Here is an 18490-nt window from a genome sequence, read left to right as displayed (position 1 = left end):
GAAAAGGCAATGTAACTTCATTGGACATGTGATTAGGAAAGAGGAGTTAGGATGCACAGTAATTACGGGAAAGATTGAAGGGAAGAAAGCAAGAAGAAGGCAAAGACAAATGATGATGGAGACAACAGCCAGAGAACTGGAAATGAATACCAATGAATTGATCCACTTGACCCAAAACAGGAGTGTGTGGGCCATGGCAGTCAAAGCTCAAACTGGGCACGGCACCTGATGATGATGATGACGATGATCAGCCCTTTGACCATGAATGATTTAAAATTTTTAAGTAATGAATAAATAACAGCAATATACAATACAACCCAAGGGAAATAAAGAGTGAAAGAGGGAGTTTTTCCAACAGCTGGATATCAGGTACATTGTTTCAAAAATATTTATATAAACGTTTGTTTACATGCTACAAAAACAATGACATTGCCAGAAATTGTTCAACATGAATCAGAGAACAGAATTTTCCATCTTCTGAAAATAAACTAAGTTGAAAAGAAAACTAGGTGGATTTTCCGTTACAGTATGTGTTGGGGTGTATATTGTACATGACAAAGCATGCTGTGAAAATGATATAAGAATATGAAATTTTTCCATTGTTGCTTCTTGGAAATTGGTTCCAATGTACAAGAACTAAGAAAAGAGAAACAGAGTTACTGTCCAAAGCCAATAACCTTTCATGAGACCTGGAGATAGTTAATATAGAACTCTTTGTACAGAATGGTTTACAGTACTTTTAATGGAGGACAAGTTCGGGAATGCAAATGTCCAAATTTGGCAACATGTAAACATTAGCTGGAGGTACAACAGAGATGAAGCATCGTTACTTTTTTTAAGCCTAAATAACTTAATGAGTCAGATCAAGCTAGATCTAGTCCATGCTCCGTGTTTGCAGCCACTGGACTCTGAATATCCTGCTGACCTCACTGTTGCAGCCATTCCATAACGTCAAATAAACGGCAAGTTTTAATTTAGGTTGCAGGAAGTGAAAACTAAGCCTCAAACACAGTACCTGGATGCCTATGTAACAACTGGAGCTGAAGATGGATGTACTCAGAACGTCTGAGAGGCTGAAACCTCAGATGAAACTTTTACTGAGGTGATCACGCCCAGAGTGCAGGCTTCAGGCAGAAAATTGGTGACCTCCAGGAGAAGCAGGGGAGTAAGCCGTCAGTGCAGAGTTCTTCTGCAGCCATTCTCCTCAACAACAAGTACACTGCTGTGGGGCATGACATATCAGTGCTGGTGATGGCTCGAAGGGCTGAATGGCCTACTCCTGCACCTATTGTCTATTGTCTATCAGGGCACAGCAGCAGCCAGGCAAGTGGCACGGTGGCCAGCACCGAAGCTCATCAGGGAAGGGTAAAGTCAGGCATAGTGATAGTGCTGGGGACTTGATATTTAGTGGGATGGCAAGGAGATTCTGGGACGGAGTAAGAAACACCAGGATGGTGGGCTGCCTCCCAGGTGCTAGGGTTCAGGATGTCTCAGAATGGCTGCAGAATATTCTCAACGGAGTGGGTGACCAGCCAGAGGTCATGGTGCACATTGGCACCAATGACATGGGTAGAAAGGGGGAAGAGATCCGGCACAGTGAGTTTAGGGAGTTAGGAAAGAGCCTGAAGAGCAGGACCTCCAAGGTAGTAATCTCTGGGTTACTCCCAGTGCTGTGTGCCAGTCAGGGCAGGAATAGGATGATAGTGCAGATGAATGAGTGTCTGAGGAACTGGTGCAAAGGACAGGGTCTCAGGTTCTTGGATCATTGGAACCTCTTCTGGGACAGGGGTGATCTGTACAAAAGGGACGAGCTGCACCTAAACTGGAGGGGAACCAATATCCTGGCCGGGAGGTTTGCTGGTGCTACTGGAGAAGCTTTAATCTAGTTTGGCGGGAGAGTGGGAGCCAGAACACCAGGTCAGAAAATGGAGGGATGGAGAGGAAAGTAGATGTCAGGGCCTGTAAAACGAGGCAGGAGAAAAGTAATAGATATAATGGGAAGAATAGTTTGAAGTGGGTGTATTTTAATGCTAGGAGTATTATGGTAAAGGCGATGAAATTAGAGCATGGATCAGGACATGGAACTATGATGTTGTGGCCATTACAGGACTTGGTTGAGAGAAGGGCAGGAATTGGTGCTCAATGTTCCAGGGTTTCAATGCTTTAGAAAAGAAAGGGAGGAGAAAGTGGGGAAATGGTGAGTCGCACTGTTAATCAGGGACAATATCACATCTGCACTTGGAGGGACATATGGAGGGCTCATTCACTGAGTCTACATGGGTAGAACTCAAAAATAGGAAGGGTACAATCACTCTGATGGGATTGTACTTTAGCCATCCCGGTAGCTGGGACATTGAGAAACAGATATGTAGGCAGATTAAGGAAAGGTGTAAAATAATCCGGTTGTTGTCATAGGGGACTTCATCTTGCCTAATATAAATTGGAACCTTCTTAGTGCAAGAAGTTTAGATGGGGCAGAATTCATTAGGTGCTTCCAGGAGGGTTTCTTACATCAATATGTAGATAGTCCAACAAGAGGAGAGGCCGTACTGGACCTGGTGTTGGGTCTGAGCCTGGCCAGGTGACTGACCTTTCAGTGGGTGAACAGTTAGAGAACAGTGACCATAACTCCTTACGTTTTATGATATCTATAATAAAGATAAGCATACACCATGCTGGTGTATTAAATTGGAGCAGGACAAATTACGAGAGCATTAGGCAGGAACTAGGGAGAGTTGATTAGAACAGCTGCTTTTGGGCAAGTCCACATCTGACAAGTAGAGAGTGTTTAAAGACCAACTGCAGACAGCACAGGACAGGTAAGTTCCAGTCAGAAGGAAGAACAAGGTAAGAGAATCTTGGATGTCAAAACAGTAATGAACTTAGTCAAGAAGAAAAATGAATAGTACTGTATGTGAGACATTCTATAATTGGTGATACATGTCACATAAACAAAAAGGTACAAAAGTAATGTGCTTTCTCAATAAAACAATCAGTGGTTTAACTTAAAATATTCCTTCAGTGTAATATATCCACTAGTTGCAAAGCTTAAGCATTAACAACTTCTTTGATATTTTAAGGGAAAGGATATTTTTGCCAGTTTGTCTGTCAACTATGTTATGGACAAAACTGTACGCCATTACAGACTTTGACTAAATGCTTTACTTTAGGTAACATACATTTTTAGGAGTTCTTGTGTCTGTTCTGCCATATGTACAATGATTTTTAAGAAGTTTTTTAAGAATTTAATATTTTGCAGATATAAATGTGATTTGTTCGGCACTGTCATTAAGGTCAGGAGTATTTTTTTATATCATAAATCTGCCTTACAGGTCATTTTGATAGTTTTAAGAGATGTTATGCAAAACTCCAACCTGTGTGGATGTACGATATACCTTGAGGGATATCAGAAGCAGCATTTTAGTTAGCTTAAATGTTAAAAAAATCAGGTGTAACATAGTTGACAGTGAAAGTCACATAGTTGACACAAATAACATAGTTGACTGGACACAATTATTAACCATCAGCACAGTGTTTATTTCAAGGCAGAAGTGCCATTCAATTGAAATTTTCAATTCATAGATACAGAATTCAATGATGATTAATTAAAAGAATACAGAACAGAGTACATTTTCATTTACTTAAAACAAACACATAGTAGAGGAACAAGCTTTCATATAGTGTGAATAAAACATTCCTATTGACCAGTAACTGGTGAAGGGTTCAAATAAGTGCTTTCAATTTACACACTTAATCAGAATTAAATGTTGACTAAAATTAATTTTAAAAAGTCGATATACTGTATTTTACATTGACATTTAGAAATTTGACAGGCATGAGGCAAAAAACATGTAGTAGAGGAACAAGTCAGGCAGCATCTCTAGGAAGAGGTACTGTACCTCTTCCTAGAGATGCTGCTTGGCCTGCTGCATTCACCAGCAACTTTGATGTGTGTAGCTTGAATTTCCAGCATCTGCAGAACTCCTGTTGTAGAGGAACAAGCTTTGGTTTGACTAACTGGTGAATGATAGAGGACAACAGTTTTTTCAAGTAATGCTTTCTTAAAGTAATGGGTTCAAACAACTGCGGAAGCAGGGGTCCAAGTGAAGCCTAACCTAAAAATAGTACAGTAAAATCAATATTTGTTTTGGCTGTGTGCTCAGTCCACTGCCATTCACTCTGCTGACCCACAACTGTGCTGCAACGCACAGCTTGAACCACATCATCAAGTTCGCCAATGGCATGACCATGGTGGGTCTCATCAGCAAGAATGATGAGTCAGCATACAGAGAGGAGGTGCAGTGGCTAACCGACTGGTGCAGAGCCAACAACCTGTCTCTGAATGTGAACAAAAGAGATGGTTGCTGACTTCAGGAGGACACGGAATGACCATTCTCCGCTGAACATCGATGACTCCTCCATAGAGATCATTAAGAGCACCAAATTTCTTGGTGTTCACCTGGCAGAGAATCTCACCTGGTCCCTCAATACCAGCTCCATAGCAAAGAAAGCACAGCAGCATCTCTACTTTCTGTGAAGGCTGAGAAAAGTCCATCTCCCACCCCCTATCCTCACCACATTCTACAGAGGTTGTATTGAGAGCATCCTGAGCAGCTGAGTCACTGCCTGATTCGGAAATTGCACCATCTCAGATCGCAAGACCCTGCAGCGGATAGTGAGGCCAGCTGAGAAGATCACTGAGGTCTCTCTTCCCGCCGTTACAGACGTTTAGACCACATGCTGCATCCGCAAAGCAAACAGCATTACGAAGGACCCCACGCACCCGTCATACGAACTCTTCTCCCTCCTGCCATCTGGCAAAAGGCACCGAAGCATTCGGGCTCTATGACCAGACTATGTAACAGTTTCTTCCCCCAAGCCATCAGACTCCTCAAATAGCCAGAGCCTGGACTGACACCAACCTACTACCCTCTACTGTGCCTATTGTCTTGTTTATTATTTATTGTAATGCCTGCACTGTTTTGTGCACCTTATGCAGTCCTGGGTAGGTTTGTAGTCTAGTGTAGTTTTTGTGTTGTTTTACATAGTTCAGTGTAGTTTTTGTATTGTTTCATGTAGCACCATGGTCCTGAAAATCTTTGTCTCATTTTTACTGTGTACTGTACCAGCAGCTATAGTTGAAGTGACAATAAAAAGTGACTTGACTTGATTTAATAGAGCAGTATTAACTGCAACATTCAGTTGGACCTTTTTAGAAAGTAAACCAGATATCTTTATTGATTTCGACGCGACGTGTCACTGGCTTTGGAGGAGGAATCATTCTCACAATGTCCTCAAACAGGTACCACAGCACATCATCTCTTAGTGGCCAGAAGAAACGGTTGACTCCTGTGTGGTGCATGCACTTTACCTGCACATGTGTCTCAGTGACTTGCTGAATGACTCCTGGGTAAATTTTACCATCGTATTTCAGAGCACACCACTGGTCAATCAAGTGAGGACCCCAGTGGATTTCGTCACCCCTGCTTTTGTGTGCTTCAGGCAGCGCAGGGGTTTTTTGCTGAACTTCAAAACTAAAGTTATTAGTGTTGTCACACTGACACTCAAAACTTTATTTGGTGGTGCAAGGGCAGCTTACATCTCGGTACGTGATTTCTCCTGGTGCCACTGTGACTACCTGGTGGATCCACAAAGTCGAGGGCACCACTGGCAGACTACTTGGCATATTCTCAAGCCGGCACATTCTTTCTCTGCTTCTTTGCTGTGCTTTCCTCCAATAGGCCCTCTTGCTTCTTTTTTGTCTCTCACTCATCTCCGTCACTGTTTTGACCTTGCCTTGTGCTCTAAGCCTGTGCCATGCCTCTCTCTGCTTCTCCAAGTATGCTGACCTTCTTGCAGGATCAGCACCCCGCTGAGCCCTGTATCTCCGCTGTTTCTCAGCTGTTGACATCTGTTTAAAATCATTGGCAAATATCCCTTTAATCCTCAGTCTTCTCTGGCACATACAGGCCTAGACTATGACAAAATATACTGTCCTATGGCCATTGATCCATTATCATCAGTGAACAACGTTACCCAGTAGGGTCACGTCAACTATGTTACTCATGAGTTAGCTCTACTGGGTAACTTTGTTGACAGGTAACATAGTTGACAATTTCCCTATTTTTAGCCCATAATTTCAATGGCAGGCCTTGCATGGCTGACCACATGTCATTTTCTTCATCAGGTTAACCTCAAATTTCAACATATATTTGAATTAAAATCATAAGAGAATTGTAAACCATAACAATGTACCCAACATAGGTGACGATCTATTAATATACTCCTTGACGATGCACTATTACAGATAAAGTATTTTTAAAGACTGAGAGGACACTCACCAGAATGTGTTCAAAATGGCTGCCACTGAGAGAGATGACATCCCGTGATGCTGGTCACATGGTTTTGGGACAAACCATTTTTAGTTACGGGGGTTGTTCTGTTAGTAACATAGTTGGCTGAACTTTTACAGACATTAATAAACTGAGATATTTATTTCATTTAAATGTGAAACTCAATTTAAAAAATCGTATTCTTCTAAAGTATTTAGAATTTTAAAATGAATAACAAATAGATAATGCTAACTTTAATGGTTTTTAATCATTATTTTGAGGCCAAGACCCGCTCAATTGAAAGATGGACATTGCAAAAACTCAACCGCGAGGAAATCTGCAGATGCTGGAAATTCAAGCAACACACATCAAAGTTGCTGGTGAACGCAGCAGGCCAGGCAGCATCTCTAGGAAGAGGTACAGTCGACGTTTCGGGCCGAGACCCTTTGTCAGGACTAACTGAAAGAAGAGATAGAAAGAGATTTGAAAGTGGGAGGGGGAGAGGAGATCCGAAATGATAGGAGAAGACGGGGGGGGGGGGAGGGATGAAGATAAGAGCTGGGAAGTTGATTGGCAAAAGGGATACAGAGCTGGAGACACGAGAGAAAGAAAGGGAGAGGGGAGCACCAGAGGAAGATGGAGAGCAGGCAAGGAGTGATTGTGAGAGGGAAAAAGACAGAGGAAAAAGGAAGGGGGGAAATAATAAATGAATAAATAAATTAAATAGAGGATGGGGTAAAAAGGGGAGGAGGGGCATTAGCAGAAGTTAGAGAAGTCAGTGTTCATGCCATATAAGGTGTTGTTCCTCCAACCTCTCATTGCAAAAACTGTCAATTTAGGAACATCATGACAACTTCATGCTAAATGAAACATAGTGTGCACAAAATGTTTGTTTGATTTTGTAATATGCTTTCCCTTAATCGGTAAAATATGGTATTTTTGAAGAAAATACTTAAAAAGGATATCATTGTCATCAATGGACATGAAATGTACCCCCAACAATAGAATGACTCATGTAAAGCATAGGAAGTTAGAGTCAAACAGAGCCCTTGAGGATTATAAAGAAGCCAGTAAAGAACTCGAGAAAGGAATTAGGAAAGCCAGCAGGGGACATGAAAAATGTTTGGCAAGTAGGTTTAAAGAGACTCCTAAGGCATTCTGTATATTTTTTTTTTAATTTGGATAAGGAATTCACAAATATCATGTACTTTTTTCACACATATAACCTTTTCCATTTTTTTATATGTATAAAACTACAATTATTTATACATTCTTAAGTACACATTGAGATGATATAAAAGGAAAATAAACATTTAAATAGATAATTATGTACTGTGGTAAATCTAACCTATTAGGCTAAGTAATGAAATTAGTTGTTAAGAAAAATGGTAATAATAGTTTCCATATAACCCTTCTGGACCATTTCCACTGGTCCAAAATGTTGTATATAAGCCTATGTATCAACCATTGTAGGTGTTTATGTCTTAATTTGTTCATGCTAGCTCCTGCCCGCAGACATAATTATCCAATCTCTATGTACTTATTTACTTAATTTTTTCATTTTTTTATCCCTTTCCCAAATCTTTCCCTTTACTTGTGTTAATTCTCTATTTTCCAAAAGAAAACAAACAAAAAAAAACATTTAGACTAGGGGTGCTTACGTTAGCAATATTACTGTGTTGATGAGAAGAGCAGTATAAATCATTAGGAGAGTCTGCTCGCATTGGGGTTATATATTCAATCCATTTATTCCAGATTTGATAAAATTTTTCTTTTTGAGTTCTCAGGGAGTAAGTCAACTTTTCCATTTTAAATATTTCCAAGATAATTTCGTACCAATCTTCTAATGTAGGTGGTATTGGATTTAGCCATTTTCTAGTGATTGATTTCTTACTTGCCGCTAAGAAGGCCTGCAGCAACTTTATATCTTCCTTCTGTTCAAGAAACAATACATGCCCCAAATAGAGCCTCTCAAAGTTCAGAGGTATCTGGGACCTAGGTACCTTAACTAATGTTCTATGAATACCTTCCCAAAATAGGCTTAATTTAGGGCAATCCCAAAAAATATGAAAATGATTTGCCTCCTTGGAGCTGCAACTTCTCCAACACATCACATTTGTATCTTTATATTTTTCCTGATATGGGGTCTTGAAGTATCTTATAATGTTTTTCCACCAATGTTCTCTCCAAGTCAAAGAATTAGTCGAGGATCATTGAAAGCTGCAGATTTTCTCCCAAGCCTCCTCTGAAAGTACCAAACCCGCTTCTTTCTCCCACTTCTCTTTAATATACAGTGTATTTACATTTTTAGCATGGGAGAGTGCATTATATAATCGAGAAACTGATTTACTAGGTATTGAACTGCAAGCCGAATTCAGAATCTTGAAAAATTCTAATTCTACTGTTGATAGGTCTGTATATCTACAACTCTGGTTAACATAGTTTCGTACTTGAAGGTACCTAAAAAAAGTCATTATGTTCTAGGCCATGTTTGTCCTGCAGGATTTGGAAACTTTGTAATACTCTCTTATCTATAAATGAAAGGTAGGTTGTAAGACCTTTCTTTATCCATAGCTCAAATCTTTTATCTCCTCTGTTGGGAAGGAATTCGATATCATATGCACACCATCTAAATAGTTTTAACATGTTATTAATTCCACATAAATTAACCACCTTCTGCCATACTTTTAATGTAAGATTTATCCAAGCGTTTTTAAATTTTTCCGACTGGGCCATCAATCCTTTGTCAGCTATTGAGGCCTGAAGAGGAAAACTGTCAACTAATCCAAATTCTATTTCCTTCCATCTAGCCTTATATTCCCTATTACACCAATATAACAGAGGGGTTATCTGTGAGGCATAAAAATAATTTCTCAGGCAACGAAGAACCATACTTCCTCCTTCCTTCCCTAACTGTAAGGTGTTATATCGAATTCTAGGTTTCTTTCCTTGCCAAATGAAGCGGGAAATCCATTTGTCCCATTCCCTGAATTGATTATCATCCACCTCCACCGGTAAAGTACGGAAAAGATACAATAACCGAGGAAGAATATTCATTTTTATAGTATTTATTCTTGAATTTAAACTTAAAAAGGGGATAAGATTCCAGCTATGCCTATCTGCTATTATCTCTGAGATTAATGGCCCATAATTTACCTGTGACAGTGTTGAAAGATCCTTTGGCAGGGTTATACCTAAATATTTTAATGATTTAGCTTCCCACTTAAGATCATACGTATCCTGCAATTTTTTGGATGATGTATAATTTAGGGACATAACCTGCGTTTTCTTTACATTTATTTTATAACCTGATATTTTCCCAAAGTCATCCAACAGTGTAAACAATCCTATAAATGATTTTTCTGGTTCACTCAGATAGACCAAAACATCATCTGCGAATAACGCCACTTTCTGTTCAATCCCTGCCACCTTGATACCTTTTACGATTTCGCTCTGTCTTATTAGTTGGGCAAGCGGTTCAATATATAGCGCAAAAAGGAGAGGAGAAATTGGGCATCCCTGTCTAGTGCCTCTCTCTATGATGAAGGAGTCAGAGAGGTCCCCATTTATCTTAATTCGGGCTGTAGGGCTGTCATATAGAGTCTGAATTACTTTAATAAACTTTTCTTGAAAGCCGAATCTTCCTAACACTCTGTATAGGAATGCCCAACTAACCAAATCAAAAGCTTTCTCAGCATCCAATCCTACTACCATTGTCTCTGTCTCATTCTTATTAACCTGTTCTAATATGTGCAGAGTTCTCCTTATGTTGTCCTGTGTTTGTCTTTGTTGAATAAATCCAGTCTGGTCTAAGTGGATTAGGCCAGGTAAAAGCTTTTCCAATCTGCGCGCTAATATAGATGTAAATAGTTTGTAATCTAAATTAAGAACACTAATTGGCTGATAGTTGCCACATTCTAGTTTATCTTTACCCTCTTTAGGAATAACTGAAATAATCGCTTCTCTCCAGGAAGGTGGAGTTTCTCCTTTCTGCAAGATCCAATTAAAGGTGTTAAGTAGTAATGGGGCTAACTGTGTCTTCAGGGACTTGTACCACTCTGAGGTAAACCCATCAGAACCCAGGGACTTTCCAGCCTTTAACCTAGAGATGGCCACGTTCAGTTCTCTGACAGTTACTGGTTCTAATAAACTTTCATTTTGTAAATCTGTAAGTTTAGGTAGATCTAAAAAATTCAATACACTGTCTATATAGGGCTCATTGGGGGCCCGGGGTTGGGAGTACAGCTCTCGATAATATGTTTCAAAACTCTCTTGAATTTTCCCTATTGTACTCTCCACAAGCTTTGTCTTTGGATTCTTTATTTTATGAATTGTATTGTCTGCTTGTTGTTTTCGTAATTTATATGCTAATAATCTAGCTGATTTACCTCCTACTTCATAATTCTTTTGTCTCAGGTAAAGAAAATTTCTTTGAGTTTCCAACGTATAAATATCGTCAATTTCACTTTGCAATTTCCTAATTTCCTGTTTTCGATTTGAATTACTTTTGTTGCTATCTACAACTTGAAGTTGTTTTAATTTTCCTTGAAGGTCTGTTAATTTTTGTGCATTGATTTTTTTCATGTGAGTGGTAATGGAAATAATTTTCCCTCTCAGTACAGCTTTCAATGTATCCCATAAGATCACTGGTGATGTTTCTCCCGTGTCATTAAGGTCTAGATATTCTTTGATTTCTCCCCTTAATCTCTCCATTACTTTCGGGTTATTGAGTATATGTGAGTTTAGCCTCCATAGTGTTTTCCTCATTTTCCTTTCCAGGATTAGAGACATAGAGACTTGGCTATGATCCGACAGATCAATTGTTGCAATATTACAGTTTTTTATCCTGAGTCTATCTGTATTAAAGATAAAGAAATAGTCTATCCTTGAATAGGCTGAATGAGGGAAAGAGTAATATGTATAATCTTTACTAGTAGGGTGTAATTCCCTCCAGACATCTATAATTCCCAACTCCTCCATCAATGAATTCACTTTCCGAGTCAGAGGTTTATTCTGAGTAACTATTCTTGAAGAATCTAATATAGGATTTAATCTAATATTAAAATCCCCTCCACAAATTACTACCCCTTGAGAACTGACCATTAGGTCAAAAATGTGTCTATAAAATGACCATTCACAACCTGGAGGAGCATAAACATTCAGCAATGTTATTTCTGTACCTTCTATTCTTCCTGTGATTTTTACAAACCATCCTTCTTTGTCTCTAGTCTCTGAAATATGTTCATAATTAAGAGTACTTGATATTAAAGTAGCTACCCCTCTTTTGTGACTCAATTTATATGATGAATAAAATACATGCTTAAAGCCCATTCTTTTTAATTTTCTATGTTCAGATTGGCTCATATGTGTTTCCTGGAGGAAAGCTATTTGTGCCCTCTCTTTTTTCAATTTAGACATAATCTTATTTCTTTTAATTGGATTCAAAACCCCATTAACATTATAGGAAATTATTTTTACCAATTCAGTTTGCATTTTTCTCTAGTAGAAAAAAAACACTCTCCTTTTCTAACCAAACAGTAAGCAATCCCTTCTCAACAGTAAACCAAAACATATAACCATACCCTAGACATTTTTGAACATGCAACATTTGAAAATTTTTCCCGACTTCCCACAATGAGGCCTGAGCACCGACCCACCTCAGTTCAGAGGGATAACCTCCATCTTCACCCTGTGTTAGAGGGCCCTCAGCAGTTTGAATAATCATAGAGAATTTTCTCCTATTTATGGCTCGACCATATTGCTATCATTCAAGTTATTCCGTCTAGTTTATTTTCAGTTACCAGTTTTCATTTTACCTTTAAGTCCGATTTACTCTTTTCAGTCATTTCTCTTAATTAATCTGTGTTCTCTGTACATTCGCGTCTGAATATTTGCAGCTTTTCCTTGTAGTTTGACACTCTGGTTCGTGTGGAGCGTCCTCGCCCCACTAACTGCCACGACTTCTGCCGAATCCTCTCCAGTAGCGACTCCGGTTGGGTGATAACTTTAATAGGTAGTCCCCGGTCCGCCAGGTCCAATGTTGCCTCCTCCACCGTAGCGTAAGTTTTTGTCCCTTCGTCGTAAAAGACTCTCAGCCGAGCTGGATACAGGGTCTGGAATCTGATGTTGTTTTCCTTCAGGACTCTCCGTGTTTCAGTATATTCCTTCCGTCTGGCAAGAATCCCCGGTGCGTAGTCGTGGTCTAAACTGATTTTACAGTTGTTCCACATGAAACCTTTCTTTTGCCATGCCCTTTTAAGCACCTCTTCCTTCGTTCTGTAACTGAGAAATCTGACCAGAATCGATCTGGGCTGGGCGCCTGCTGGAGGCTGTGGTGCCAACGCGCGGTGAGCTCTTTCTATCTGTAGGTCTTTTGCGGCCGGTATATCAAGGTTCTCTCTAAGTAGCTTCTCCACGAAGGGAATCATCAATCCGGGTTTACCTTCAGTCCCTTCGGGAACTCCGTAAATCCTCACATTTTCCCTTCTCGAGCGGCCTTCTTGATCTATTAGTTTCCACTGGAGCTGGTCTTGCAGCTTCAGTATTTCTGCTATCACCTCCTCTGCATTTTGTAGCTTCTCTTCAATTCCAACAATCCTCGCTTCGGCTTCATCTATCCGCAAGTTAGTTTTTACTATTTCTCCTTTAATATCTTTCAGCTGTTTGCTGTTATCTTGTCGGAACTCGCGAATCTCTCCGAGAATCAAGGACAGAGTCACCGATTCCCCCTCATTATCTCCGTCCTGGCTTGTCGTGGGGGAGCTAGGCCTGTCGCCTTGCTGCGTCTCTTTATGTTTATCAGCCTTCGGAGCGGACTTTTTAATCTTGTTCTTAGACATCATCCTTGCCCCTTTTATTAATATAGTTATGCAATATTAAGTATTTGTCTAAATTCGATTATGGGGCAGTTCACCTTCTTTTTTGTCGAGAGACCTTTTCCTTACGCCGCCATTCCCTTGATGACCCGGAAGTCCGGCATTCTGTATATATTTCAACAGCAAGAGATTAGGACAACAAAGAAGTGGCTTCAGGAGACAGAGAGCAGCTACGGGATCGCTTCGAGTCAGAGGACTGGGCTGTGTTCAAGGACTCATCTGTGAACCAAGTAAATACGCCATGGTTACCACGGACTTCATTGAAACAGTTGTAGATGAGTGTGCCCCCACAAAATCATCCAGTCTTTCTCAAACAGAAGCCCTCGATGACACATGAGATCCGCAATCTGCTGAGAGCCAGATCAGAGACAATCAAGTCTGGCGACCAAGAAAGCTGCAAGAGATCTAGGTATGATCTCTGGAAAGCCATCTCACAGGTGATGGCAATTCCGGACTAAACTTGAATTGGTGCTTGACTGTTGTGGCATAGCTTAAAACAATCACCTCTTATAAAGTTAAATTAAGCCACATAGGCAACAGTAGGGTCTTGCTTCCAGATGAGCTCAATACCTTTATGCCCGCTTTGACTGTTAAAACATGGAGGAACCAACAAGAACTTCTGCAGCCCACAATGATCCTGTGATTTCAGTCTCTGAGGCCGACGTGCAAGCAGCCTTCAGGAGGGCAAACCAACGAAAAGCATCCGGCCCAGACAGGGTACCTGGCCAAGCTCCCAAGACCTGTGCTGATCAACTGGCTGCAGGGTTCACTGAGATCTTTAACCTCTCACTTCAGCAATCTGAGGTACCCACCTGCTTCAGGCAGAATTCAATTCTGCCAGTGCCCAAGAAAAATGTGGTGACCTGCCCCAATGACTATGGTCCAGTAGCACTTTTATCCACAGTGATGAAGTGCTTTGAGAGGTTGGTGATGACATATATATATCAACTCCTAACTGAGAAGTGATTTAGATCTGCTCCATTTGCCTACCAGAGCAATGGGTCCACAGCAAGTGCCATCTCATTGGTTCTTGATTCAACCATGGAACATCTGGACAGTTAAGAAGCATACATCGGGATGCTCTTTATCGACTGCAGCTTGGCATCTCCTTGAAACTAATCAATAAGCTCTTTGTGCAATTGGATCCTCAATTTCCTCACTTACAGACTCCAGTCAGTTTGTATTGGTAACATCTCCTCCACAATCTCCATTAGCAAAGGCGTACTACAAGGTGTGTGCATAGCCACCTGCTCTACTCACTTTACGACTGTGACTGTGAGACTAAGCACAGCTCCAATGCCATATTCAAGTTTGCTGATGACACCACTGTTGCAGGCTGGATCAAAGGAGGTCAACCAGCATATGGGGGGAAGATTTAAAATCTGGCTGAATGGTGCTAAAACAACAGCAAGACCAAGGAGCTAATTATTGACTTCAGGAAAAGGAAACCAGAGGTCCCTGAGCCAGTCCTCATTGGAAGATCAGATCTACAGTATATTCACATAACTCAAGAATGCTACCTAACAACTTCCTCCAGCAGATGGTTTTTTGTTGGAACAATGGCTGTTCCCTGTAGCCAGAGGACATGAGTGTGCCCATTTATCTGTAGAAAGTGAGAGAAATTAAAAGAGGAGTTGTTGAAAGAAGGACAAGTGCTGTTCAGCAAATACTTGGATCTTTGTTTAAAACAAGAAATGGAGAGCCCACAGACTTCCTGATGGAGGATGGAGCTGTACAGAGGCTGGACTTTCTAATGTTAAAGTCAGTCTTTAATTAATCATAAAAGGAAAATACAGAATTTTTGCAATGTCATAAATATGTGTTTTTTGCTTTGGAAATTAATCAATGCAAAACTATTTGGCCAATCATCCCAATTTTTTCTACAATGTGACAAAACCAAAGGTAAAGGGCATTACAAAATAAATAGTCACAGGGACCATAATACCATAAGACATAGGAGCAGAATTAGGCCATTTGTCCCATCAAGTCTGCTCTGCCATTCAATCATGGCTGATCCTTTTTCCTTCTCCTCAGCCCCACTCCCCAGCCTTATCCCTGTAACCTTTGATGCAGTGTCCAATCAAGCTTTGCCTTAAATACACCCGACAACCTGGCCTTCAGAGCTGTCTGTAATTCACCACCCTCTGGCTAAAGAGTTTTCTCTGCATCTCTGTTTTGAACAGACACCCCTCTATCCTGAGTCTGTGCTCTCTTGTTCAAGACTTCCCATCCATGGGAAACATTTTTTCCACATCTACTCTGTCTAGGCCTTTCAATGAGATCCCCTTCTTACTTATAAATTCCAGCGAGTACAGACCCAGAGCCATCAGACATTCCTCATATAACAAACCTTTCATTCCCAGAGTCATCCTTGTGAACCTCCTCTGAACCCTCACCAATGCCAGCACATCTTTTCTTAGATGAGGAACCCAAAACTATTCTCAACACTCAAGATGAGGCCTCACCAGTGCCTTATAAAGCCTCAGCAACATATCCCTGCTCTTGTGTTCTGGACCTCTTGAAACTAATGCTAACATTGTATTTGCCTTCTGCACAAGGACTCCCAAGTCCCTTTGCACATCAGATTCTTGGATTTTCTCCCCATTTAGTAAATAGTCTGCATATTTATTTCTGCTACCAAAGTGCATGACCATGCATTTTCCAATATTGTATTTGGCTTTAATAGATTATAATGAACAAGCACCTGTGGACTTAGCATTCACTCCCCTAAGTCATTGATTAGAACAGGCCAATCAATATTCATTTATTGTTACCAATTATACCATTTGGCTTAATTTATAAGCACCATTTACTAAATTAAAAACACACTAAAAATGTGCAAAATGATTTTGTTTTTTGATGCCATCAAGCCACTAGAGGGAGCTAATGACAATATAATACAATTCTTAAGTAAATGAATCTTGGAATTGGAATTGATTTACTATTGTCTCATGTACCATGCAAGATCCAGTGAAAAACTTGTCTTGCATATTGTTCACACAGAACAAATACTAGGATAGATAGAGCATTAGCCAATTGGCAGGAAGCAAAGATTAGGAATAAAGGGAGCCTTTTCTGATTAGCTGCTGGAGACCAGTAGTGTTCTGCAGGGGTCAGTATTAGGACTGCTTCTTTGTATGTTGTATTTCAATGATTTTGATCACAGAATTGCCATGTTTGTGGATAATACGAAGATAGGTGGAGGAGCAGGTAGTGTTGGGGAAGTAGGGAGGCTGCAGAAGGAGAATGGGCAACGAAGTGGCTGATGGAATACAGTACCAGGAAGTGTATGGTGATGCCCTTTGGTAGAAGGAATAAGAGCATAGACTGTTCTCTAAACAGAGATAAAATTCAAAAATCCAAGGTGCAAAGTCCTCCTGCAGGATTCCCAAAAGGTTAACTTGCAAACTGAGTTGGTGGTAAGGAAGGCAAATGGAATGTTAGCATTCATTTTGAGAGGACTGGAATATAAAATCAAGGATGTAATACTGAGGTTTTAAGGCATCTCACTTGGATATTGACTAGATTGGAGCACTTTAGTTATGGGGAGAGACTGAATCAATGGAGTCATAGAATCGTATAGTCCTGAAACAGGCCCTTCAGCCCATCAGTCCATACTGACCAGCAAGCACCCATTAAGACTAACCCTATGATATCCCATTTTAATCTTGCACATTTTCCACAACTATCCAATGTAAAGGAGATAAATGGGCATGGGGAAGCCAATTTACAGAAAAATGTTTGGACACCTTTGTTTGAATAACCTGTAAGACCAAAAGACGATAAGACATAGGAATAGAATTAGGTCATTTGGCCCATCGAGTCTGCTCCACCACGGCTGATCCAATTTTCCTCTCAGCCCCAGTCTCTTGCCTTCTCCCCGTATCTTTTCATGCCCTGGCCAATCAAGAATCTATCAAGTTCTGCCTCAATTATACATAAAGACTTGGCCTCCACAGCTGCCTACAGCCAAGAATTCCACAGATTCACTACCCTCTGGCTGAAGAAATTCCTCCTCATTTCTGTTCTAAAAGGACGCCCCTCTATTGTGAGGCTGCATCCTCTGGTCTTGGACTCTCCTCTCCACATTGAAGGCCTTTCACCATCGATAGGTTTCAATTAGGTCACCCCTCATTCTTCTGAATTCTAGTGAATACAGGCCCAAATGCTCTTCATATGACAAGCCTGGAATCATTTTCATGAACATCCTTTGAAGTCTCTCCAGTTTCTGCACATCCTTTCTAAGATAAGAACCCCCAAACTGCTCTCAATACTCCAAGTGAGACCTCACCAGTGCTTTATGAAGTTTCAAAATTACATCCTTCCCTTTGTATTCTAGTCCTCTTGAAATGAATGCTAACGTTGCATTTGCATTCCTCACCACAGACTCAACCTACAAACTAACCTTTAGCAAATCCTGCACAAGGACTTCCAAGACCCTTTGCAGCTCAGTTTTTTGTATTTTCTCTCCATTTAGAAAATATTCAATCCTTTCATTTCTTCCAGCAAAGTGCCTGACCATTCCCTTCCTGACACAATATTCTATCTGCAATTTCTTTGCCCATTTTCCTCATCTAAATCCTCTGTAGCATCTCTACTTCCTCAAAACTACCTACCCTTCCACCTATCCTCATGTCATCTGCAAACGTTGCAACAAAGCCATCAATTCCATCATCCAAATCATTGACATATAACGTAAAAAGAATTGGTCCCAACACAGACCTCTGTGGAACACCACTTCTCACCAGCAGCCAGCCAGAAAAGGCTCTCTTTGTTCTCACACTTTGCCTCCTGCCAATTAGCCACTGCCCTATCTATACTAGAATCTTTCCTGTAATACCATGGGCTCGTAGCTTGCTCAGCAGCCTCATGTGTGGCACCATGTCAAGGGCCTTCTGAAAATCCAAGTACATAACGTCAACCAATTCTCCTTTGCTTGTTACTTCCGTAAAGAATTTCAACAGATTAGTCAGGCAAGATTTTCCCTTGAGGAAGCCAAGCTGAAGCTGACTACGGCCGATTTTATCACGTGCCACCAAATATCCTGAGACCTCATCCCAATCGACTCCAACATCTTCCCAATCACTCTGGAGTGTACACCATCTAGTCCAGATGACCTATCTACCTTCAGACCTTTCAGCTTCCCAAGAACCTTTGTTTTAGTTATGGTAACTTAACACACATTATGCCCCCTGACACCTGGAACTTCCACCATACTGCTAGTGACTTCCACAGAGAAGACTGATGCAAAATACTTATTTAGTTCATCCATTATTTTGTTGT

General features: G+C 40.6%; 1 long non-coding RNA gene across 2 annotated transcripts in view; it reads right to left on the bottom strand.

The window, feature by feature from the left end:
- LOC140195462 (uncharacterized) overlaps window positions 1–6375 on the bottom strand; it is a 58403-nt gene extending 52028 nt beyond the window's left edge. Inside the window, exon 1 of one of the 2 annotated variants that reach the window (XR_011885472.1) lies at window positions 6342–6375. This is a non-coding gene — a long non-coding RNA (uncharacterized lncRNA). The remainder of the gene's footprint in view (window positions 1–6341) is intronic. The other variant, XR_011885473.1, reaches the window with a different exon arrangement.
- Window positions 6376–18490: the final 12115 nt, after the last annotated feature.

This window comes from Mobula birostris, chromosome 1 (assembly GCF_030028105.1).
Source record: "Mobula birostris isolate sMobBir1 chromosome 1, sMobBir1.hap1, whole genome shotgun sequence".
Classification (NCBI taxonomy): domain Eukaryota; kingdom Metazoa; phylum Chordata; class Chondrichthyes; order Myliobatiformes; family Myliobatidae; genus Mobula; species Mobula birostris.
The sequence above is the reverse complement of the archived record's forward strand: the minus strand, read 5'-3'. Positions and strand labels throughout refer to the sequence as shown.